Here is a 23493-nt window from a genome sequence, read left to right on the forward strand (position 1 = left end):
ATGGGCAATGGGTCACCATCAATGGCCATAGAGGGGAAGCTCTGAGAGATACAGGAGCCAGTATGACTATGGTAAGGAGTCATCTGATGTCCTCAGAGCAGGTGATTCCAGGCGTACTTCATCCAGCCGCGATGGCTGACGGCAGAATGGGCCACTATCCTGTGGCCGAGGTTCCCTTTGAGTGGGCAGGGGTTGCAGGTTCACTTCGAGTTGGCGTAAGCCCCGCCGTGCCAGTCGATTGTCTGCTGGGCAATGATATGGAGCACAATGCTTGGAAGGAGGTGGAATACCGGACTCATACTGAGATGCTGGGTACACCTGATTGGGCCTGTGTGAGTACCAGGTCTGCGGCTGCTCGGGAGGAGAAATCGCGTGGGTTGGAGCCTGGAACAATGGCCCACCCAGCTGCTGATGAGGGAACATTTCGAGGACAGGAGGAGCCTGCCTCGATGTCCCTGCCCCGTGAGACGGATAGGCCACCTGTGGAGGTGGACCCGGAGTCCGCGGAGGAGGACACGGTTCCGTTGGAGGACTTGCCTATCCCCGCTGAGTGGCGAGTGGAAGGAGGACCATCCAGGGAGGAACTGAGCAAGGGACAAAGGGAATGTCCCACCCTTGAGGGTCTGAGGCAACAGGCTGAAGCCCAGGCAGCAGGTAACGAGTCTGGGAACTATCGTGTTTACTGGGAGGATGGTCTCCTCTACAGTGAACCCAGGGCGCCAGTGCACGGATTGTCACGGGCCCTGGTAGTCCCACAGTGTTACCGAGCCTTCCTATTAGAGTTGGCTCATGAGATTCCCTTGGCAGGACACTTGGGTCAGGACAAGACCTTTGCCCGGCTTGTCCCCCACTTTTATTGGCCTCGAATGAGGGTGGCGTTCGACACATACTGTCGGTCGTGCGTGTCATGCCAAGCCAGTGGGAAAACAGGGACGAAGCTGAAGGCTCCCCTGGAACCACTTCCCGTCGTTGGCACCCCCTTTGAAAGGGTGGGCATCGACATTGCTGGGCCCCTAGATCCACCTACATCATCCGGTCACAGGTTTATCCTTGTCCTGGTGGATCACGCCACAAGGTATCCAGAGGCAATTCCTCTGAGAACCATTACTGCACCAGTAGTGGCCAAGGCCCTGATGGGGATCTTTACCCGAGTGGGATTCCCCAAGGAAGTTGTGTCTGACAGGGGGACCAACTTCCTGTCAGCATATAGGCGGGCCATGTGGAAGGAGTGTGGAGTGACTTACAGGTTCACCACTCCTTATCACCCACAGACCAATGGTCTTGTGGAAAGGTTCAACCAAACCTTGAAGGGTATGATCAGAAGTCTACCCGAAAGCCTGCGGAGGAAATGGGACGTCCTCCTACCCTGTTTGCTCTTTTCCTACAGGGAAGTGCCGCAAAAGGGAGTGGGCTTCAGCCCCTTCGAGCTTTTGTACGGGCACCCTGTACGTGGACCTCTCAGCCTGGTGAGGGACTCCTGGGAAAAGTCTCCCCGGAAAGTTCCCCAGGATGTGGTGAGCTACATGCTGGCCTTCCGAAGCCAAATGGCTAAGTTGTGGAAGCAAGCTTCTGACAACTTGGAAGCCAGTCAGGCAGTCATGAAAACGTGGTATGACCACAATGCTCACCCAGTGGAGTTGGAGCCTGGCCAGAAGGTGTGGGTGATGGAGCCTGGAGAGCTGAGTGCCCTCCAGGACCGTTGGACAGGCCCCTATGAGGTATTGGAGAAGAAGGGCAAGTCTACCTATCTGGTCGACGTAAAGACCCCTCGACATCCGCATCGGGTGTTACATGCCAATCGCCTCAACCCCCACTACGAGAGGCCCGAAGTCATGTTGGTTATGGTGACTGACGGATCGGAGGAAGAGGACACGGAGCCTCTCCCCGACCTTTTTGCGTCTCAAGAAAAGGATGGGTCAGTGGAGGGAGTGAAACTCTCGCCAACCCTGACTCCTGAGCAGCAGGAGGAATGTCGCCAGGTCTTGGGGTCATTCGCTCCTCTGTTCTCCCTTGTCCCGGGTAAGACCCACCTGTGTACCCATGACGTGGACACAGGGGACAGCCCACCTGTAAAGTCAAAGTCTTACCGGCTGTCTGACAAGGTGAAGGCCAGTATCCAAAGCGAAGTAGCTAAGATGCTGGAGCTAGGAGTCATCGAACCTTCAAGTAGCCCTTGGTCTAGCCCAGTGGTGTTAGTTCCTAAAGCTGCCCCACCTGGCACCACACCAGAATTGAGATTCTGTGTGGACTACCGAGGACTAAATTCGGTAACCAAAACGGATGCTCATCCGATCCCTCGGACGGATGAATTGATTGACAGGTTGGGAGCTGCCCAATATCTCAGTACCATTGACCTCACTGCAGGGTACTGGCAGATTCCCATGTCTAATGGAGCCAAGGAAAGGTCAGCCTTCTCCACACCTGATGGACACTACCAGTTTTGCGTCATGCCCTTTGGGCTCAAGAACGCTCCTGCCACTTTTCAGCGGCTGGTGAACACGATCCTCACCGGGATGGAGTCATTCTCTGCTGCTTACTTGGATGACATAGCTGTCTTCAGTAGCAGCTGGGAGGATCACTTGCAGCACTTGCAAGCCGTTCCCCAGGCCCTGGAACGGGCTGGCTTGACGATCAAGGCCAGCAAATGTCAGATTGGACAGGGGTCGGTAGTGTACTTAGGACACTTGGTGGGCCGGGGAACGGTGCAGCCCCTTCAGGCGACGATTGAGGCAATCATGGCCTGGAAACCCCCCAAGACCCAGACTGAGGTCTGAGCCTTCCTGGGCCTCACAGGTTACTACAAACGATTCGTGAAGGGGTATGGCACTATCGTGGCACCCCTTACAGAACTCACGGCCAAAAAGCAACCCAGGAGAGTCATTTGGACGGAGGCTTGCCAGCGAGCCTTCGACACTCTGAAACAAGCATTGTGTAAAGCTCCAGTCCTGAAGGCTCCAGATTTTTCAAAAGAGTTCATTGTCCAGACAGATGCATCCGACATTGGCATTGGGGCGGTGCTATCGCAACTCAATGAAGAGGGTCTGGATCAACCCGTGGTCTTTCTGTCACGGAGACTGCTTCCCCGGGGACAGAGGTGGTGTACCATCGAGCGGGAAGCCTTTGCGGTGGTCTGGGCACTGAAGAAGCTGCGACCATATTTGTTTGGTTCACACTTCCTTGTTCAGACAGACCACCGACCCCTTCGTTGGCTCATGCAAATGAAGGGGGAAAATCCCAAACTGTTGAGGTGGTCTATCTCCCTACAGGGAATGGACTTTCGGGTGGAACACCGGCCCGGAGTTGACCACGCCAATGCAGACGGTCTCTCCAGGTATTTCCGCCTTAGTGTTGAGGACTCCCAAGGGGTTGGGTAGCTCTCCCCACTTTCAGCTGGGGGGGACGCGTGTTAGACCCGTCTGCTTCTGAGAGTCCCCTCACCACTATGATTTCTTTTGTTCCCCTGTACCTCCCAAAATGTGTCGCTTTTTATTTGTCTACCAGGACTTTTTATGTGTTGTCTCATGGGGTTAGATGTTCCTTGATGCCCAGTTGCTCACAAGGTTTGTGGCACCTATTTACAAGGCGCCTGGCCCAAACCTGTGGCATTACAAACTGGGGTTGTCAACCTGTATAAATGAACCTAAAATGGTGGACACCCTTTTTCCTCATGTGAAGTGACTCCCATTGGCGCCTTCATGAACCCTGGCCTTTTGAGGTTTTGGCGCCCTTTGTTTGGCGCGCATTTCTGACAGGAATTCCTTTATTTTCCTCAGGTACACAAAATGGCTGCTCTAGAACCCCAGTACGGTGGCTGTGAGTGTCCTAAATACCCCTCAAGAGTGCCTTGTCATTGTCACAGCCAGAGAAGGTTCTAGAACCTTCTGGCTCGTGCCAGTACCCTAGGGCACTGGCTATATAAGGCCCAGTCCCTGGCGGCCATTTTAGTTCAGACTAGAGAAGAGGAGATTAAGAGATTCCAGACTTGACACCAGATTGACACCTGCCCTGTTGAACCCTGAGGTGGCTGGTAGCGCAGGCAGTAGAGCAGCAAAGGGTTGCCGGCGTTGTGTCTGACTGGCGTTCCAGTCAGCTACGTGAGAAGTGATCTAGCGCCTACAGAGCCTGCCCAGCGAGTACCTCATTGCCCCCAAAGACTGTGGCCAGATTCGTGTGCCTCCCCGCCCCCCGGTGGTGAACTGTGATCGATTTATCGAGGCGAGAGCAAGTTCGCCGTGACCGCGATCGTCAGCTGTGCCCCCTTCGCGACAGGTGCCTCTAGAGGGGAGCTCGGACGTCTCCGAGCCCCACCAGCGTAGAGCGCTTCCTGCGCAGATTGAAGGTGAGGTGGTGTGCCGGGGCGGGGAAAGGCCGGCCTTCGTTGGGCGGGACTAGCGTCTCTGCCACTCCCCAGTGACCCGGGAGCTGTAGCTGTGGGTGGGAACCACCCTGTATGCGGAGGTCGGAGGGAGGTCCGTGGAGCCCCTGAGAGCCCCGTCGCTAACGAGAGAAGTGCTGTGCCCGACTGAATCGTATTTTGATTGCAGCCGATGTGAGGTGGGCCCGTTTCTTCATAGTGAATGCAGCGCTGTGAAGGAACTGTGAACCGGCATTCATTTGACTGTGCGCGAATGTTGTGTGACCTCTCCGGCAGCCCGTTCGTCAGTCTAAAGACTTTGAACTGGTGCCGCCTGTGCTCAAGTGGTGCTAAAGCCCGTAGGCGCGCATAGACTTCACCGGCAAAGCAGAGATCCTATCCCGGTGACCGCCGAGTGCAAATGATGTATTTACTGTGTTTCCTTGCCTTTTAGACATACGCGCATACGCCCTGAGTGATTATTAAAGAGTCCCAAACCTTATTTTGTGCTCAGAGAAGCCGTATACCCGGTCATTGAAAACAGCATAAACTGTAAGAGTTATCTTTCCCATTTGAAGCGTATTGCACATTTAATGATTCTAAAGTATTTAATTGGTGGCAGCGATACCAGAAGAAACATGTGGTTGTTTATTTAAATGAACCAATATTTATTCTGATATTTATTCTGATATTTATTGTGATACTCATCCCTGAAGTTATTCTATTTATTAATACTATTTATTACCAGAACTGTATGACCAAAAGAAATGTATATGTGCTTTCCCAGTCAACCCTATTTACAAAAAAGAACTTTTATATAAAGGAATCGTATTTTTCTACAGCAGTGGTGTGGTGTCCTTCTTTTTGGTGTGGATGTACAAGGAGTTATTATTGGGTCAGAGCCGGCTTAACACTACAGCCTTCACTTGCCTTGTCACTTGAGCCAAGCTACCCCCTTTGTGCTGGGCTTGCCCATCGCAGGTCCAACACGCACAAATACCAAAAATGGTGTCTCGGCTCTAGAACCATGAGCAGAGCCCCAACCAACACCCCTCACTGAAACAACTAGGTTGTAAGATTTTTTCTAAAGCTCATAAGAGAGCTGGTCTTCCTAATTTTTGGTGGCAGCAGATTGCACAGCTTAGAAGTGCCGTGCTGGAAACTCCATCCTCCCCAATGCAAAGTCCAAATTTTTGGCACTATTAGAAATTTTGCATCTGAGGAACAGAGTGATCTGCCTGGCTGGTACCATGCAAAGAGCACCCGCATGAACAGCGGACCCTTTTGTGTCAGAGCTTTGAAGGCCACACAAAGCGCCTTAAATTTGATCCGCTGCATCACTGGAAGCCAATGAAGCTTCCGAATCTCTTCTGAGATGGATTTATGCCGGGGTAGGCACAGCAATAGGCGGGCCGCTGAGTTTTGGACAGCCTGAAGTTCTCAGGCACTGCATCTGGGCATTCAAATAAAGCCCATTGCAATAATCCAACTTAGACTGTATCAGGGAGGTGATGACCAATTTCCTGGTTTCCTCCGGGATATAGGGAAGTACCTTCCTGATTTTTTTTATCAGGAAGTGAGAGGCAGACACGATGGCATTTGTTTGAGGGATAAACGTCAGCCTGTTGTCTATCAAAATGCCCAGATTTTTTGTCTTTGCCGTAGGGATGGGCGGGAGGCCCATTTCCACAGGCCACCAGAGATTACTCCAGGAAGGTTGCAAGTTGCCAAAAATCAACACTTCCGTCTTCTCGGAGTTTAAGTTAAGGCAGTGACTTCTCATCCAGATGTTAATGGCGGCCATGCAGTCATAAAACTGCACTGCAGGGGAGCTCTGTTTCTTATGAGCTGCAACCACAATCTGTGAGTCTTCTGCGTACAATGTTAATGAGAAGCCGTAATCCCTGACCAGTGATGCAAGTTCAGTGACAGACATTGAACAACAGTGGGCTCCACAAACTTCCCTGCGGAACTCCACAAGGTAGGACATAAGGTTCCAAATTAAACCCGTCGAGTGACACTGTTGATCTCCTCTCCTGCAAAACAGAGGCCAGCAGGGCCAACGCCATGCCATCCAAACCTAAAGTTTTTAATCGGTGGGTCAGGAGAGTATGATCAACGGTGTCAAATGCGGCGGAGAGGTCGAGTATGATTAATGCCGCAGTACCTCCAAGGTCCATGACTGCTCTAATTTCTTCGGTCACCTTAATGAGTGCTGTCTCTGTACTATGTTCCTTGTGGAAGCCAAACTGAGAGTGGCTCAACAACCCATTGTCATCAATAAATTGGGTCAATTGGATGTTCATAATTTTATCCACTATTGTGGCTGGAAGAGGAAGGCGTGCAATGGGGCGATAGTTTGATATCATAGATGCATCTAAGGAGGGTTTCTTAAGTAGCGGGAGAACAGAGGTCTCCTTCCAAATAGTGGGAAAGCTTCCTGAGGAAAACATCTTGTAGAAGATGTCTGCCAACACGGGACTCACCAGGTCTGCCAGCTCCATCAAAAAAGCTGACGAGCAGGGGTCCAAGGGAAAGCCCGATTTAGAGGCCAAAATATAATGGCTCGCTGTCTCAGTTGACACGGGAAAACTCTAAGAATCTGCTCATGCCGGCAGCTGTTACCTGCGTGCTAGGAGCCGGCTGAGCACCCAGGCCGTCTTTAAAATTGCGGACAATATCCAGTACTTTGGTTTTAAAATTGGAAGCCTTGACATCCACAAACTGTTGACTGCCCAGTTTATTCAGAGCCTTGGGGACCGTTAATTTGTTTATGACTGCAAACAGCTCTTTGGAGTATTTTGCGGAGTCAATTTGGGCTTTAAAATATTTGCTTTTCTCTGGGATTACTAATGCCTTATAAGACCTGAGTGAAGTCCTGTAAATCTGTTTGTCGGAATCGTAGTAGTTCAGACGCCAACGCCATTCCAAACGGCGGCACTTCTGTTTCTCTTTACGAAGAAGATCCGAGAACCAGGGTGCAGATGGCGCCGCCCGGTTACCAGAGATATGCTTGATAGGAACCGCTTCACTAATGGCATCAGATAACCAGCTATTGTAGATATTAACTGCAATGTTCACATTGGCCGAACTTAGGGGGATAGAACAAACCAGTTTAGTTCGAAGGGCAGTTTTATCCACTTTACTCCAGGCTCTACAAGGGGCTGCCTGAGGCATGGCTTTATAGTCCTGTTGACCAGCACTTATGGGAAGGGTCTGGTATCTCTCTGTTTTGGGACTCGATTTCCCAACACCCCGGAAGGGGAGCTTGGAAACACGGGAGCTGGATTTCTCGGCAAGAGAAAAGACAGCGTCGCTCTCAGTGCCTCAGCTGGAGGGTCGGCTTCCTTCGGCACTTGCTGTAGCGAGCTGCGTCGGGCAAGTAGATAGTCTAACTGCTCCGCACCACCGTGTGTTTGCTACGGCAAGTGTGGGTATATTTATACCTTGAAGGTGCTGATTTTGACGTACGGTTGGACATCATAACGACATCAGAGAATGGCAGTTCTTTGAAAACTCCATGAGTTCTTGGAAAAATCAATATTCAAACAAGAGGAAGTCCCCGACTGCGGAAGGCGAGCTTTTCCAAGAAATCGTTGTGGCTTTTCGGAACTAGTGGAAGTATCCATGTCTTTATTTGGATTGCATGGGCTATGGTTATGACTTCTATGCCTCTATTAGGGCGAGGTGATTTATACCTATATAAGGGCATGAATTGGGAAAATTACACTAGGGTCCTAAAATGCTATACAACAGTACAGCTGAGGAGGGTACGAATGCTACACCTGCACACAATACTGGTCCCGATTGGACTACTGGCTACTCAGTGAGAGGGCCAATGACTGGGTTACGGATGTCACGATCCTCCCACGCACATTGTCGGATCATAATCCAATGCTGCTTGCCTTTAAACATGCGACTAATTTACATTGCCCATACATATGGCGCTTCCGTGCGCATGCTTTTTTAGATCCGCTGTACAATAATACGGTCAGGGAAGCCATTGAACAATATTTTGCTGTAGACACGAGTACGGTGGACAGTGCATCCACACTGTGGGAAGCTTTCAAAGTGACTATTAGAGGGATTTGTATCAGCAATACAGTGGGCATTCTTGAAGATGTTCGAGGCCAACTAACACAGGCCGAGCACTAACAGGTTTAGAACGGCAATACACAGACAATCCTTGTCCTGAAATCCTAGCCTGTATACACGACCAAAAAAGGAAATACGACTCACTGGCAGAATCGGAGATCCGCTACATTGCACGCAGACATGTGGCGCGAGTCTATGGGGAGGGAGGGCGCCCAGGCAGATTTGGTCACTATAATAAGAATTTGTGAGGACTATCACCACATAACTAAGCTCGCAGACCAGCAGGGAACGGAGCAGTACGCCCCTGATGCGATAGTGGAACAATTCCGCAGATTTTACTGATTTACACACAGCACAGGGGAGTGCGACGGACGCCTATCTATCCGACATCGCCTGTGCATGGCTGTTGGGTGGCCACCGTCAATCTTTGCCAACCCCATAGATGAAGCGGATATAAAAGGCGGTGGTATGCACGATGCCCAACCAAAAGGCGCCGGGCACCGACAGGCTGACGACTGGATTCTATAAAGAATACATCGATCTGCTTACGCCTTATCTGCTTGAAATGTATGCAGAGGCACATGAAACGGGTGTACTGCCACCGTCCCTCCGCCAAGCCCTGATAATTACACTGTTAAAAAAAGAAAAGGCCCCGGACAGGTGCAAATCATATAGGCCGTTGTCTCTGATAAGCTTGGACGCTAAGATACTGGAGAAAATATTAGCTACCAAGCTTCAGCCCCTCATGCCCAACCTGGTTCTCCTGGACCAATCGGGATTTATCCCGGAGCGCTCCACGTCTAATAATTTGAGAACTATCTTTGCCATGTTCCATGTACTGAACCCTGAAATGCCAGCGCCACCACGGTCCTCCTGACGCGGCAAAAGCATTTGACTCCATTGAGTGGAGTGACATGTTCCATGTACTGCGCCGCATGGGATTCCCGCCACTGTTCCTGGGTTGGAAATTACTTTTGTACAGCAGCCCTGTGGCGCTGGTGCGAGTGGGGGGGACTGACAGCGCACCCATTTCAAATATATAGAGGTACCCATCAGGGTTGCCCTCTCTCCTGTTTGTACTGGCATTAGAGCCACTGCCTTGCATCATACGGCAGCGCCACAGAGAATCTGCACTGAATTTCTTACATCGCCCGGTAGGTATATCACTGTACACAGCATGATATGGTGTTATTTTGAAGGGAGCCGGATCGGTATCAGCTGCAGTTGTTAAGGGAATATATTCGGTTTGGACTCTAAGGACTACAAATAAATTGGGAAAAATCGATAGTTATACCACTAACAAGCCCCCGCAACTATGGACTACCCTTTGCTGTGGACTACGTACCCGGTGAAATACTTGGGTGTGTGGATACACCGAGAACCCGAACTGGTGATCAGGGAGAACCATGGCAGAGCATAGGCCGCTCTCAAACAGCAGGTAGATAGATGGAACAAGCTGCCACTCACCCTGGCAGATCGAATAGCGATCATTAAAATGGTTGTGCTACCACGCTTTTTATATTTATTCTGTAACATCCCAATTAAGCTGACCAAAGTTTTTCAGGGACGTCCGCTCTACTCTCACTCGCTTGATATGGGGAGGGGGGGTGGCCAGGGTAAGCTGGACAATACTCACACTGGACTACGCTGGAGGAGGCTTCAGTGCTCCGGACCTCTTTATATATTACTTTTCCGCCCAGGCACAATATGCCTACTACTTGTTTAAACCGAACAATTACACTCCACATGTCGCAATGGAAGAAGGGGATGTACACTCAACCCTGTTATCTGGTGTCATCACACATACAAACAGAGGTACGCCGCGAACTGAAATCAATACGATAGACACGACTATTGCAGCATGGCAATCTTTAGGCAAAATGACTAATAGGCTCCTGGTTTATGCCCAGCGCTGCCCCTTGCACATCATGCGGCCTTATCGGTGACGAGGGAAAAAGGTCCACTAAGGACATTGAGATAAGCGGGCATGGCGACTATGCGAGACATATACCCAGATGGGCACTTCCTCATGACAGAAGATTTGAGTTACATAACCAATCCCTCACTGTTGTTTAATTTTACCATTCAAAGGCTGCGGCAAGCGATCAAAGCCCACTATACCACGTACCCATCTGAACCATCGGTGCTGGCGGCGCTGCAAACGCTACTGGTTGCACCTACTAGACGTAAACTAGTAACGAATAGCAGTTTAACTCAACCACTACTAGAAATGGAATGGTACCATATCTGCAAGCTGAAAGGTGCCCTCACACCTAATGGTAACTTGTGCATCATACATTTCAAATACATTGACCAAGTCTACCACACACATGTTAAACTACACAGATGTGGCCTTAGAGAAACTAGTAACTGTAAAAGATGCGGACAGCCAGAAGCTGACTTCTTACATTTGGCGTGTGGGTGCAGACGAGTGCTGTTATTCTGGGAAGGGGTACTGCAATACCTACAGGAAAATACTGGGATTGTATTGCAGTGTGTTCCGTCAGTATGTATGCCATGTACCTCACTTAAAGGGTGCGATGGGAAAATGTATGCGCGCTGCGCTGTAATTGGCCAAGCACCAAGTCGCGCTGCACTGGGAAAGTGCGTTGGCTCCTATGACTAAGCATTGGGTGAAGGATATGGTTTATTGTAATGAAAATCTTGTATTATATGTAGAGGTGATACCGGTTGAGCCAAGACCCAGGGATATATGGTAACCTGTACGTCAATACCTACTAAGACTGGCTTCCACTGACACACAGTTTGATTAGCGTCACTACTAATATAATCAAATGATGTGCTGCTGCAGGTTATGTATAATTGGTCACTGCAAATGCTGCCGAGTCAAATACTGGTTATGTTTAAACACTGTTGGGGTAAAACTCCGTCACAAATGGTTGTACAATTGTTCATATTGCGCTGTCTAACGTGGCAGTGAAATTGTAAGTATTGTTTCAAATGCCAATAAAACATTTTTTTTTAAATATATGAGATAAATACTCAGACACAAAAAAAAAAGGATGCAATAGGAACAGAAAATACAAATTAGTATGATAGTCAACAATATTGTTATGTCTTTTAGCAATAAAACCACATTTTAAAAAGCTCCAACCTTCCCATTAAATTTTCACTTCCGAAAAAAAAAAAACGGTGAGCTCCCCCCCCCCTGTCTCTCACGTACCCACGTCAGGTCGGTTGGTGGCGTGGGCCTCGTGCACCTCTCCTCTCTGGGTTAAGCTGGTGACGTCAGCCTTGTGCACTGCTCCTCTCTGGGGTCAGTTGGTGACGTGGGCCTCCTGCACCGCTCCTCTCTGGGGTCAGTTGGGGACGTAGGCCTCGTGCGCCCCTCGTCTCTGGGGTCGGCTGACGGCGTGGGCTTCGTGCGCCCCTCGTCTCTGGGGTCAGCTGGCGGCGTGGGCCTCGTGCACTCCTCGTCTCTGGGGTCAGCTGGCGGCGTGGGCCTCGTGCACTCCTCGTCAGTGGGGTCAGCGGTTCACAGCTGACCTTCGGCGCGTCCGGGTGCTACGCTCCTTCCACGTTCTCGTGACGTGGGCTTGTTCTGGCGTTTCACAGGTCCCTGGGTCGTGACGCAAAGTCCAGGCACGCAGCTGTGAGGGTCAGCGCGCGGGTCACGCGCTCAGTGCGTCCCTCCCATGACCGGTGCCTCATTTTAGTCTGCCCCCTCTCGGTCTTGTGAAGGGCGGCGCCGGCCCGCGGGGCACCTGGCCTCAGCCTCTTGATCAGATCCCTCGGTGCCCTGTTCAGCGGCCTTCATGCCCCCCCCCCCCCACTGCAGTGTCTTCTGCTGCTCGTGCTGCCCTTCCCCCACCGACCCCCTCCCTGGGAGACACACCGACCGCCCAGGGTCACCGGAGGCGCCGAGATCCATAGCCCAGTCTCTGCTGCAGAGCCCCTCCACCCCTGCTGTAGCCCTGCACTCCCGCGCCCCCCCCTCCCAGGAGCTGGTCTGCGGAGGGGGGAGGACACTGTCCGGTCTGCCGAGGATCACCGCCTGACACGCCGAGCTCCAGGGGCCGCACTATCCCCCCACTGACTGCTCGGCATCCCGAGAAGCCACCCCCTCTCACGGGCGTTGCCCCCACCCCCCGGCCTCCCCCTCCCCATCGGTGCCCCCAGCTCGGATTCACTGCTCTGCTGTGCCCGGCGCGGGGGGCTCCCCTGGCTCCTCCTCTCGTGTCCGCGCTGCTCTCGGTCCTCTCCAGTCTGTACCAGTGCACACGCTGGGGTCCATCTGAGTCCTTTCACTGTACATTGATCACCGCTCCGCGCCTCACTTCTTCTGATTCCTACAGTCTGTGGGGACTGCAGCTCCTTCCCTTCACGTTTAGTGTTTAGTTTCACCTGCGTTCGTGGTGACTCATGACCTTTCCCTTCTATCACAACATGAGCGCTCTCACAAAACCTAAATAAACTCTGTTGTTGCTGCGTGTCCGGCCACAAACCCCTTCAGGCCGCAGCAGCTCCTCACCGCCCCTGCATTACATGGGAACAAATAAGTGCAGGTACTCAGCAAATTGAGAGAGGGGGCGTGGCAAGGGGCGGAGCTGAGGGCGGGGCATGATTAGATCAAGACACTACTACCATATGTCAAGTAATCATTTTACCCTTCAATCATACATGCCAACATTTCAGGAGAGCAAAGTGGGAGATTTAAAAAAAAAAAATCGAGAGAATGGGACTTTGAATCGGGTTCCTGGCATGTACGGGCTTTGGAAGTGGCTGCTGTAAGATCGGACATTTGAAAAGCAAATGCACGTTTTTTTCCTTACCTTTCAGAAGCATGGAGCATAATGGCAGGCAGAGAGGGTGATGCAAGTGTTGCGCACTGGCATGGCAGGTTGTTGCCAGTGCATGCACCTCCACCCCCCACCCCCTGTGGCAGCCCGAGCTGGCACAAAAGGCTCACAACAGAATTAAAAACGCTGTTTGCAATTCCTACCTCCCACAGCTTTCTTCTTTCAGACTCCCAGCCAGTTGCCTGGACTTTCAGTACCTGCACAATTTCACACCTGTGATATATAGTGCAGGGTCTGATCTGACCCTGTCACTCATACTAAACTTGCTACACCTGCCACACTAACAAAAAGTAAATGAGCTGCTGCTGAATGATTCAGCAGCAGCTCGGCACAGGGCTACAGTGGCTCTTTGGCTGAGAGTGTCGTTCACACACCCTCATTCTTAGCAGCACAAGTACAATAGAGCCTGAGTACCGGTACGCTCCTTGGCAAGGAAAAAGTGCCGGTACTCAGGAAGTTACAAATAAAAAGTGCTGGTCCTCAGTACCAGTGAGTACCGGCCCATTTAAAGCACTGCTCACCACCCCTCCCAAGGCCCACTGCTCCCCGGACCCCCCCAACCCCTCACCTCACACTCTGGAGCAGCATCTCACCGCCCCTTCTGTTTAACAATACTTCACCCCTCCCAAGGCCCACTGCCCCCCGGACCCCCCTAACCCCTCACACTCTGTCGCAGCAGCATCTCACCGCCCCTTCTGTTTAACAATACTTCACTCCTCCCAAGGCACACTGCCCCCCGGACCCCCCTAACCCCTCACACTCTGTCGCAGCAGCATCTCACCGCCCCTTCTGTTTAACAATACTTCACCCCTCCCAAGGCACACTGCTCCTAGGACCCCCCCTCACCTCACACTCTGGAGCAGCAGCATCTCACCGCCCCTTCAGTTTAACAATACTTCACTCCTCCCAAGGCACACTGCTCCTAGGACCCCCCTCACCTCACACTCTTGAGCAGCAGCATCTCACCGCCCCTTCAGTTTAACAATACTTCACTCCTCCCAAGGCACACTGCTCCTAGGACCCCCCCTCACCTCACACTCTGGAGCAGCAGCATCTCACCGCCCCTTCTGTTTAACAATACTTCACCCTCCCAAGGCCCACTGCTCCCCGCCCCCCCTCAGCTCACACTCTAGCAGCAGCATCTCACCTCCCCTTCTGTTTAACAATACTTCACTCCTCCCAAGGCCCACTGCTCCCCGGACCCCCCCCTCACCTCACTCTCTGGAGCAGCAGCACCTCTTCTCTTGTGGAAATTTCCCGAAGGAAGAGGGCCAAGCTCCCTGTCGAATTACTCAGATTACATTTATGACTGAGCTGCCCCTCCCTTCTCTTGTCCCCACCCAGTCCTGTCCGGGATCTGACCCAGCGCTGTTATCTGCTGCTCCAGCCCATTCCTGCCTCCCTTCCCTTGTCCCCACCCAGTCCTGTCCGGGGTCTGACCCAGCCCTTCCCTGCCTCCCTTCTCTTCTCCCCACCCAGTCCTGTCCGGGGTCTGACCCAGTGCGGTTATCTGCTGGTCCTGCCCTTCTCTGCCTCCCTTCCCTTGTCCCCACCCTGTCCTGTCCGGGGTCTGACCCAGCGAGGTAATCTGCTGGTCCAGGCCTTCCCTTGTCCCCACCCAGTCCTGTCTGGGGTCTGACCCAGCACTGTTATCTGCTGCTCCAGCCCTTCCCTGCCTCCCTTCCCTTGTCCCCACCCAGTCCTGTCTGGTTTCTGACCCAGCACTGTTATCTGCTGCTCCAGCCCTTCCCTTGTCCCCACCAATCCTGTCCAGGGTCTGACCCAGCGCTGTTATCTGCTGCTCCAGCCCTTCCCTGCCTCCCTTCCCTTGTCCCCACCCAGTTCTGTCTGGTTTCTGACCCAGCGCTGTTATCTGCTGCTCCAGCCCTTCCCTGCCTCCCTTCCCTTGTCCCCACCAATCCTGTCCAGGGTCTGACCCAGCGCTGTTATCTGCTGTCCAGCCCTTCCCTGCCTCCCTTCTCTTCTCCCCACCCAGTCTTGTCCGGGTCTGACCCAGCGCTGTTATCTGCTGCTCCGGCCCTTCCCTGCCTCCCTTCCCTTGTCCCCACCCAGTCCTGTCCGGGGTCTGACCCAGCCCTTCCCTGCCTCCCTTCTCTTGTACCCACCCAGTCCTGTCCGGGGTCTGACTCAGCGCTGTTATCCACTGCTCCAGCCCTTCCCTGCCTCCCTTCCCTTGTCCCCTCCCAGTCCGGTCCGGGGTCTGACCCAGCGCGGTTATCTGCTGGTCCAGCACTTCCCTGCCTCCATTCCCTTGTCCCCAGTCCTGTCCGGAGTCTGACCCAGCGCTGCTATCTGCTGGTGCAGCCCTTCCCTTGTCCCCACCCAGTCCTGTCTGGGGTCTGACCGAGCACTGTTTTCTGCTGCTCCAGCCCTTCCCTGCCTCCCTTCCCATGTCCCCACCCTGTCCTGTCCGGGGTCTGACCCCAGCCCTTCCTCGGCTCCATTCCCTTGTCCCCACCCTGTCCTGTCCGGGGTCTGACCCCATCCCTTCCCTGCCTCCCTTCCCTTGTCCCCACCCAGTCCTGTCCGGGGTCTGACCCAGCACTGTTATCTGCTTTCCAGCCCTTCCCTGCCTCCCTTCCCTTGTCCCCACCCAGTCCTGTCCGGGGTCTGACCCAGCGCTGTTATCTGCTGCTCCAGCCCTTCCCTGCCTCCATTCCCTTGTCCCCACCCTTTCCTGTCCGGGGTCTGACCCCAGCCCTTCCATGCCTCCCTTCTCTTGTCCCCACCCAGTCCTGTCCGGGGTCTGACCCAGCGCTGTTATCTGCTGCTCCAGCCCTTCCCTGCCTCCCTTCCCTTGTCCCCACCCTGTCCTGTCCAAGGTCTGACCCCATCCCTTCCCTGCCTCCCTTCTCTTGTCCCCACCCAGTCCTGTCCGGGGTCTGACCCAGCGCTGTTATCTGCTGCTCCAACCCTTCCCTGCCTCCCTTCCCTTGTCCCCAACCACTCCTGTCCAGTGTCTGACCCAGCACTGTTATCTGCTGCTCCAGCCCTTCCCTGCCTCCCTTCTCTTGTCCCCACCCAGTCCTGTCTGGGATCTGACCCAGCGCTGTTTTTCTGCTGGTCCAGCCCTTCCCTGCCTCCATTCCCTTGTCCCCATCCTGTCCTGTCCAGGGTCTGACCCCATCCCTTCCCTGCCTCCCTTCTCTTGTCCCCACCCAGTCCTGTCCGGGGTCAGACCCAGCGCTGTTGTCTGCTGCTCCAGCCCTTCCTTGCCTCCCTTCTGTTGTCGCCACCCAGTCCTATCTGAGGTCTGACCCAGTGCTGTTATCTGTTCCTCCAGCCCTTCCCTGCCTCCCTTCCCTTGTCCCCACCCAGTCCTGTCCGGGGTCTGACCCAGCCCTTCCCTGCCTCCTTTCTCTTGTCCCCACCCAGTCCTGTCCGGGGTCTGACCCAGCGCTGTTATCTGCTGCTCCAGCCCTTCCCTGCCTCCCTTCTCTTGTCCCCGCCCACTCCTGTCCGGGGTATGACCCAGCGCTGTTATCTGCTGCTCCAGCCCTTCCCTGCCTCCCTTCCCTTGTCCCCACCCAGTCCTGTCGAGGGTCTGACCCAGCGCTGTCATCTGCTGCTCCAGCCCTTCCCTGCCTCCCTTCTCTTGTCCCCACCCAGTCCTGTCCGGGGTCTGACCCAGCGCTGTTATCTGCTGCTCCAGTCCTTCCCTGCCTCCCTTCTCTTGTCCCCACCCAGTCCTATCTGGGGTCTGACCAAGCGCTGTTATCTGCTGGTCCAGCCCTTCCCTGCCTCCCTTCCCTTGTCCCCACCAGGTCCTGTCCGGGGTCTGACCCAGCACTGTTATCTGCTTTCCAGCCCTTCCCTGCCTCCCTTCCCTTGTCCCCACCCAGTCCTGTCCGGGGTCTGACCCAGCGCTGTTATCTGCTGCTCCAGCCCTTCCCTGCCTCCATTCCCTTGTCCCCACCCTTTCCTGTCCGGGGTCTGACCCCAGCCCTTCCATGCCTCCCTTCTCTTGTCCCCACCCAGTCCTGTCCGGGGTCTGACCCAGCGCTGTTATCTGCTGCTCCAGCCCTTCCCTGCCTCTTTTCCCTTGTCCCCACCCTGTCCTGTCCAGGGTCTGACCCAAGCCCTTCCTTGCCTCCATTCCCTTGTCCCCAGTCCTGTCCGGGATCTGATCCAGCGCTGTTATCTGCTGGTGCACCCCTTCCCTTGTCCCCACCCAGTCCTGTCTGGGGTCTGACCCAGCACTGTTATCTGCTGGTCCAGCCCTTCCCTGCCTCCATTCCCTTGTCCCCACCCAGTCCTGTCTGGGGTCTGATCCAGCACTGTTATCTGCTGCTCCAGCCTTCCCTGCCTCTCTTCTCTTGTCCCCACCCAGTCCTGTATGGGGTCTGACTCAGCGCTGTTATCTGCTGCTTCAGCCCTTCCCTGCCTCCCTTCCCTTGTCCCCCCCTGTCCTGTCCGGGGTCTGACCCCAGCCCTTCCCCAGTTGTTGTTGGACCGCTGTGGCCCCCTGGACTGTGGGCGGGGCCTTGATTGCTGCTGAGCAAAGCCAAGGGAGAAATCTCCTGGGGTGCTGAGGACCGAACTTCTCCTTGAGGGTACCATGCGGCACATGGGATGCTGTACAATATCACAGTTAATTTACAACACATTTGACACTAAGGGTTTGCTGTTGAGCAAACCCTGCTGTCCTACTGCTGCAGGCCATTTAGGTCAGCCGGGGGGGAGGTGGTGTCAGACAGAGCTGCCTCCTCTTCTTGTTTCTTTCTCCTCCCCCACCACACTCCAGAGAGGATAATATAGTGACTACAGTGCCCAGATTGATGAAGACGGAGAAGCCTTTGGTGGCTGATGAACTGAGGTGGTTGACGCAACCCTGGTCTAGAGCACAGGGGCACCTGGTGTACACACAATGGACAAGGACAAAACGGGCTGTTTTGCTAGGGCCAACACAATCACACAGTATACTACCCCTCGACACCCCCGCAAAGAATAACAAGACAAACCAGCACTGGTAATGGGGGGGAAGATGGCGCAACTTGCAAACCATCATGGAAGCCATCCAGGGTTCCAGGAAGCTCCTGGAAAGACAAATTGAGACTGTGTCTATTGATGTGAACATATTGAGAGCCGATTTACCTAAAGTAGCAGATAAAGAATCCAGGGCGGAGGGAGATATAGTGGACTTAAAAAGGAGAGGTAGCAGCATTCAAGCAGCACGTGGCCCAGACGTCCACAGTCACAAGGGCCCCCGAGTGCCAGGCCAATGTTGCGGAGAGGCGCGCAAGGCACAGCAACATATGAGTCCTAGGGTTCCCTGAACAAGTTGAGGAGTACAGGAAAAAGCAATTCCTGGAGCGATGGATACACACCCAGTGCGTCCGTGGGGCTTATCCGAACTCTTTGCAGTGGACAGGGAACACAGAGCCTTGGTGCCTTCACCCCCCCCCCCCCCTTCGAGTACCTGCCCCGGGCTCCCTCCCAGGCAATAATCGCCAAAATATTGATCTATCAGGATAGAGACTGTATCCTCTGGGCTGCAAGAGAGACTTAGACTCTCTGCTATGAAAACTGTAAAATAGTCATATTACTGGGGTATACCAAGCAGGTCCAGGAGCAGCGGAAAACCTTTCTGGCAGTAAAACGGAAGCTCCGTGATATGCAACTGCAGTACATGCTGCTATATCCAGCCAAACTGAAAGTAATTGCACAAGGCCGGGCCTATTTCTTTGAGATGCCGGAGGTGTGTGAATGGCTGGAGATCCGAGGGGACGCCCTCCCCCCGAAGAACAGCGTAACAAATGACAGGGATGGGGCACTTGGTCTGGGGGAAGAAATCGAAATAAAAGGCACCCGGGTCAGTCCGCGGACGGGGACCCACCAGATGAACAGAGAATTTCGGTGGGCGAGGACGGCACCAAGCATCTGAAAACCATCAAGCTGGGTGCCTCCTCCTCACCGAACACTGAATCTGGGCCCGACACAGAGGATACCCCGGAAACACTGAACCCGGCGACGTACATAGTCCTTGAAACCATCCTGGAAGCAGCTCCAGTGACAGAAGCTACATGAAAAAGGGGACATTCACACAGGCGCTGCACTACTGTTGGCTGCTCTGACATTTATAATAATTAAAGAATGAAGTGCATGTGGGCCACCCATTTACTACTGAGTGGTGGGGGGAGGGGCAGAATAAGTGAACAGCCTCGTTGGGGGGGGGGGGACGGAGGTGCCTTCAGTGGCAAGAGGGGAAACGACAATCCAAATGTAACATTGAGAGTACTGCAACCTTATTGGGGACCCCCGCTGGACAACACTTCCCTTGACAGGCATTTTGAGGTATAGTGAAGGGCGGGCTAGGTCGTGAGGCTGGTTAATTTGGGAAGTTCAGTGGCCCCTGCTGGGCTGTGAGGGAAGCTGCGCACAACCTGGAACAAGCATGGGGAGGGCATTGACGATAGCACAGTTGCACGTTACCGGTCCTTGGGGGGTGGAGGGAGCCTGGCACAGTTTGCTTTGTTTGTTAGTAGTTGTTATATGCAGCACATGCAGCATATGCAGCACATGTGGAATGTGGGTGGAGTGCACTGCTGGAGACTGGGAAAACACCAAGCTAGATATCGCTATGGCAATGGAGGTTAAGTTCCTTAGTTGAGATGTAAGGGAATTGGGTACAAAAGGTAACAGAGTACTCACGTTTCTTAAGCGACACCACGTCCGATTGGCCTGCTAGCAACAAACCCACCTGGATGACGTGGGAGCCAGTAGGTTGACAAAAAAAAAATGATGAAGAGGCCAGATATTTCACTGATCCTATTTTACTTACGCGAGGGGTGTATTGATATGGGTGGCTTCTGGGACTGCGTTTTGTCTTGCAGTACATGAAAGCCGATATGAACAGCCGCTATGTCCTACTCAGGGTGATACTTGACAGACGGGATATCACTATCCTAAATATCTATGCCCCAAACATAGGTGATCCGGGCTTTTATCAGTCCATACAAGACATATTGGCCCCGGACCTGGACGCTCCTCTTCTCTGGATGGGGGATTTTAATTGAGTGTTGGATTCAAACTTGAACAGGCACCCTCCTAGACAGGAAAATAAGCCGCAGATGACCAAGAGGCATAGGGAGGTAATGGAGGACTTGGGAATAAGGGACATATGGAGAGATAGGCACCGAACGCAGAAATTGTATACCTGCTCATAACACACACAGCAGGTTGGACAGGGTCTTGGTGTAAGGGATGGAGGCCTTCCTAACATGGAGGTGACCCATCTGGCTCGATTGCTGTCTTATCATGATAATAATAATGATAATGAAATGTATAAAGCGCACAAATGCCAAAAATGGTGTCTCGGCTCTAGAACCATGAGCAGAGCCCCAACCAACACCCCTCACTGAAACAACTAGGTTTTAAGATTTCTAAAGCTCATAAGAGAGCTGGCCTTCCTAATTTCTGGTGGCAGCAGATTCCACAGCTTAGAAGAAGATCCGAGAACCAGGTGCAGATGGCGCCGCCCGGTTACCAGAGATATGCTTGATAGGAACCGCTTCCCTAATGGCATCAGATAACCAGCTATTGTAGTTATTAACTGCATTGTTCACATTGGCCGAACTTAGGGGGACAGAACAAACCAGTTTAGTTCGAAGGGCAGTTTTATTCACTTAACTCCAGGCTCTACAAGGGGCTGCCTGAGGCATGGCTTTATAGTCCTGTTGACCAGCACTATGGGATGGGTCTGGTATCTCTCTGTTTTGGGACTCGATTTCCCAACACCCCGGAAGGGGAGCTTGGAAACACTGGAGCTTGATTTCTCGGCAAGAGAAAAGCCAGCGTCTCTCTCAGTGCCTCAGCTGGAGGGTCGGCATCCTTTGGCACTTGCTGTAGCGAGCTGCGTCGGGCAAGTAGATAGTCTAACTGCTCCGCACCACCGTGTGTTTGCTACGGCAAGTGTGGGTATATTTATACCTTGAAGGTGCTGAGTTTGACGTAAGGTTGGACATCATAACGTCATCAAAGAATGGCAGTTCTTTGAAAACGCCATGAGTTCTTGGAAAAATCAATATTCAAGCAAGGGGAAGTCCCCGACTGCTGAAGGCGAGTTTTTCCAAGAAATCGATGTAGCTTTTCGGAACTAGTGGAAGTATCCATGTCTTTATTTGTATTGCATGGGCTATGGTTATGACTTCTATGCCTATATTAGGGCAAGGTGATTTATACCTATATAAGGGCATGAATTGGGAAAATTACACTAGGGTCCTAAAATGCTATACAACAGTACAGCTAAGGAGGGTACGAATGCTACACCTGCACACAATAACTGATCCCGATTGGACTACTGGCTACTCAGTGAGAGGGCCAATGACTGGGTTACGGATGTCATGATCCTCCCACGCACATTGTCGGATCATAATCCGATGCTGCTCGCCTTTAAACGTGCGACTAATGTACATTGCCCATACATATGACGCTTACGTGCGCATGCTTTTTTAGATCCGCTGTACAATAATACTGTCAGGGAAGCCATGGAACAATATTTTGCTGTAGACACGGGTACGGTGGACAGTGCATCCACACTGTGGGAAGCTTTCAAAGTGACTATTAGAGGGATTTGTATCAGCAATACAGTGGGCATTCTTGAAGATGTTCGAGGCCAACTAACACAGGCCGAGCACTAACAGGTTTAGAACGGCAATACACAGACAATCCTTGTCCTGAAACCCTAGCCTGTATACACGAACACAAAAGGAAATACGACTCACTGGCAGAATCGGAGATCTGCTACAATGCACGCAGACATGAGTCTATGGGGAGGGAGGGCGCCCAGGCAGATTTGGTCACTATAATAAGAATTTGTGAGGACTATCACCACATAACTAAGCTTGCAGACCAGCAGGGCACGGAGCAGTACGCCCCTGAGGCGATAGTGGAACAATTCCGCAGATTTTACTGATTTACACACAGCACAGGGGTGTGCGACGGACGCCTATCTATCCGACATTGCCTGGGCATGGCTGTGGGTGGCCACCGTCAATCTTTGCCAACCCATAGATCAGGGGTCTTCAAACTGTGGGGCGCGACCCCCAGGGGGGGCGTGGAGCAAAGTAAAGGGGGTCGTGCCTTCCCAGTCACACTTCTGCCCAGGCCCAAGGGCTCAGCCCTCCCTCTTACCCCGTCCTGTGTCTCAGCCCGGGCTGCTGCAGTGCAACTCGAGCTGCTGGGGGCTCAGCCAGTGGTGTAACACAGGCCCTCACGCTTGCTGGGGGGCAAGTTCCAGGGTGCCCCCTCAGTACAGTCAAGTGAAAGTTTAAAGCATTATGTCTAGTATTTTGGGCCCTTCATGGTCAGGGGCCGTTTCCGCTGCAGGCGATGTTTTCCTGGCATATGCCTACCAGATCTCTTCGTTCCTCGTCAGCCTGCCTGGTGGTAATCCCTAAAATTTTGAGGACTCGGATGGGCGGACGCTCCTTTAGATTAACCGCAGCTAAACTGTGGAATTCCTTACCCCTGCCTCTGAGAAATATGTGGGATCTCTTCTCCTTTAAAAAAGGATTAAAAACATATCTCTTTCCCAGGATAGTGTAAAGATTGTAGTAGTGTAACATCGCGTATGGTTGGTCAAAAGCGCCAGGATACCCTTTGGGTGACAGTTTCTGCGCTACATAAATATGCCATACAATACAATACAAGTGAATGCCCGGCCACCAGAAACCCAAAACGGCTGCATTCTCATGCTATTGCCGGGCGCCTCGAGGTGGGGGCTAATGGCTGAGTACCGGGCGTGCAAGTCTGCATGTGCTGCTTCTCCATCCTGACAAACAAATGTGGCACTTGATCCCCGACCTCCTCAGGCTAAACAGGACACCCCACCGTCCCTAAAGCCGTATTTGCTGCAACAAGTCAAATCAGGATTCTTTTATTTCTCAAAGCCCCTACCAGTATTACAAAGAGGGACATGCAGTAAATAAAACAAAAAATAAATACAGGTGACTTTGCATTTAATCATTTGGGAAGAGAATGAGCCATTGGACTGTTTCGGGGAGGACAAAGTATGTGAAAGATGAATGGGGGGACTTGAGAGGTGTAAGATACAAATAGACAAAAATCTGAATGGGGAGACTAGGTGAATGAGAGGTGCGGAGGGGCACGGGAGGTGACTGGCCAGAGAGGCCATGAAATTAATGCAAGAGACTGTTAGAGATGAGGGTATTACGATATTCAGGCGGAAAGGGAATAGATAAG

The 23493-nt window shown here is 52.7% G+C and overlaps 2 protein-coding genes across 2 annotated transcripts in view; one reads left to right on the forward strand and one right to left on the reverse strand.

Annotated features, from left to right (window-relative positions):
• Positions 1 to 11815, reverse strand: part of LOC144807669 (uncharacterized) — a 50179-nt gene extending 38364 nt beyond the window's left edge. Inside the window, exon 1 of the mRNA XM_078673303.1 lies at positions 11634 to 11815. The gene's annotated coding sequence lies outside the window, so the exon portion shown is untranslated. The remainder of the gene's footprint in view (positions 1 to 11633) is intronic.
• LOC144807670 (uncharacterized) overlaps positions 1 to 23493 on the forward strand; it is a 329338-nt gene that overhangs the window by 231875 nt on the left and 73970 nt on the right. The gene's annotated exons all lie outside the window — the stretch shown is intronic.

The sequence above is a fragment of the Lissotriton helveticus genome, chromosome 1_2, assembly GCF_964261635.1.
Source record: "Lissotriton helveticus chromosome 1_2, aLisHel1.1, whole genome shotgun sequence".
Lineage (NCBI taxonomy): Eukaryota > Metazoa > Chordata > Amphibia > Caudata > Salamandridae > Lissotriton > Lissotriton helveticus.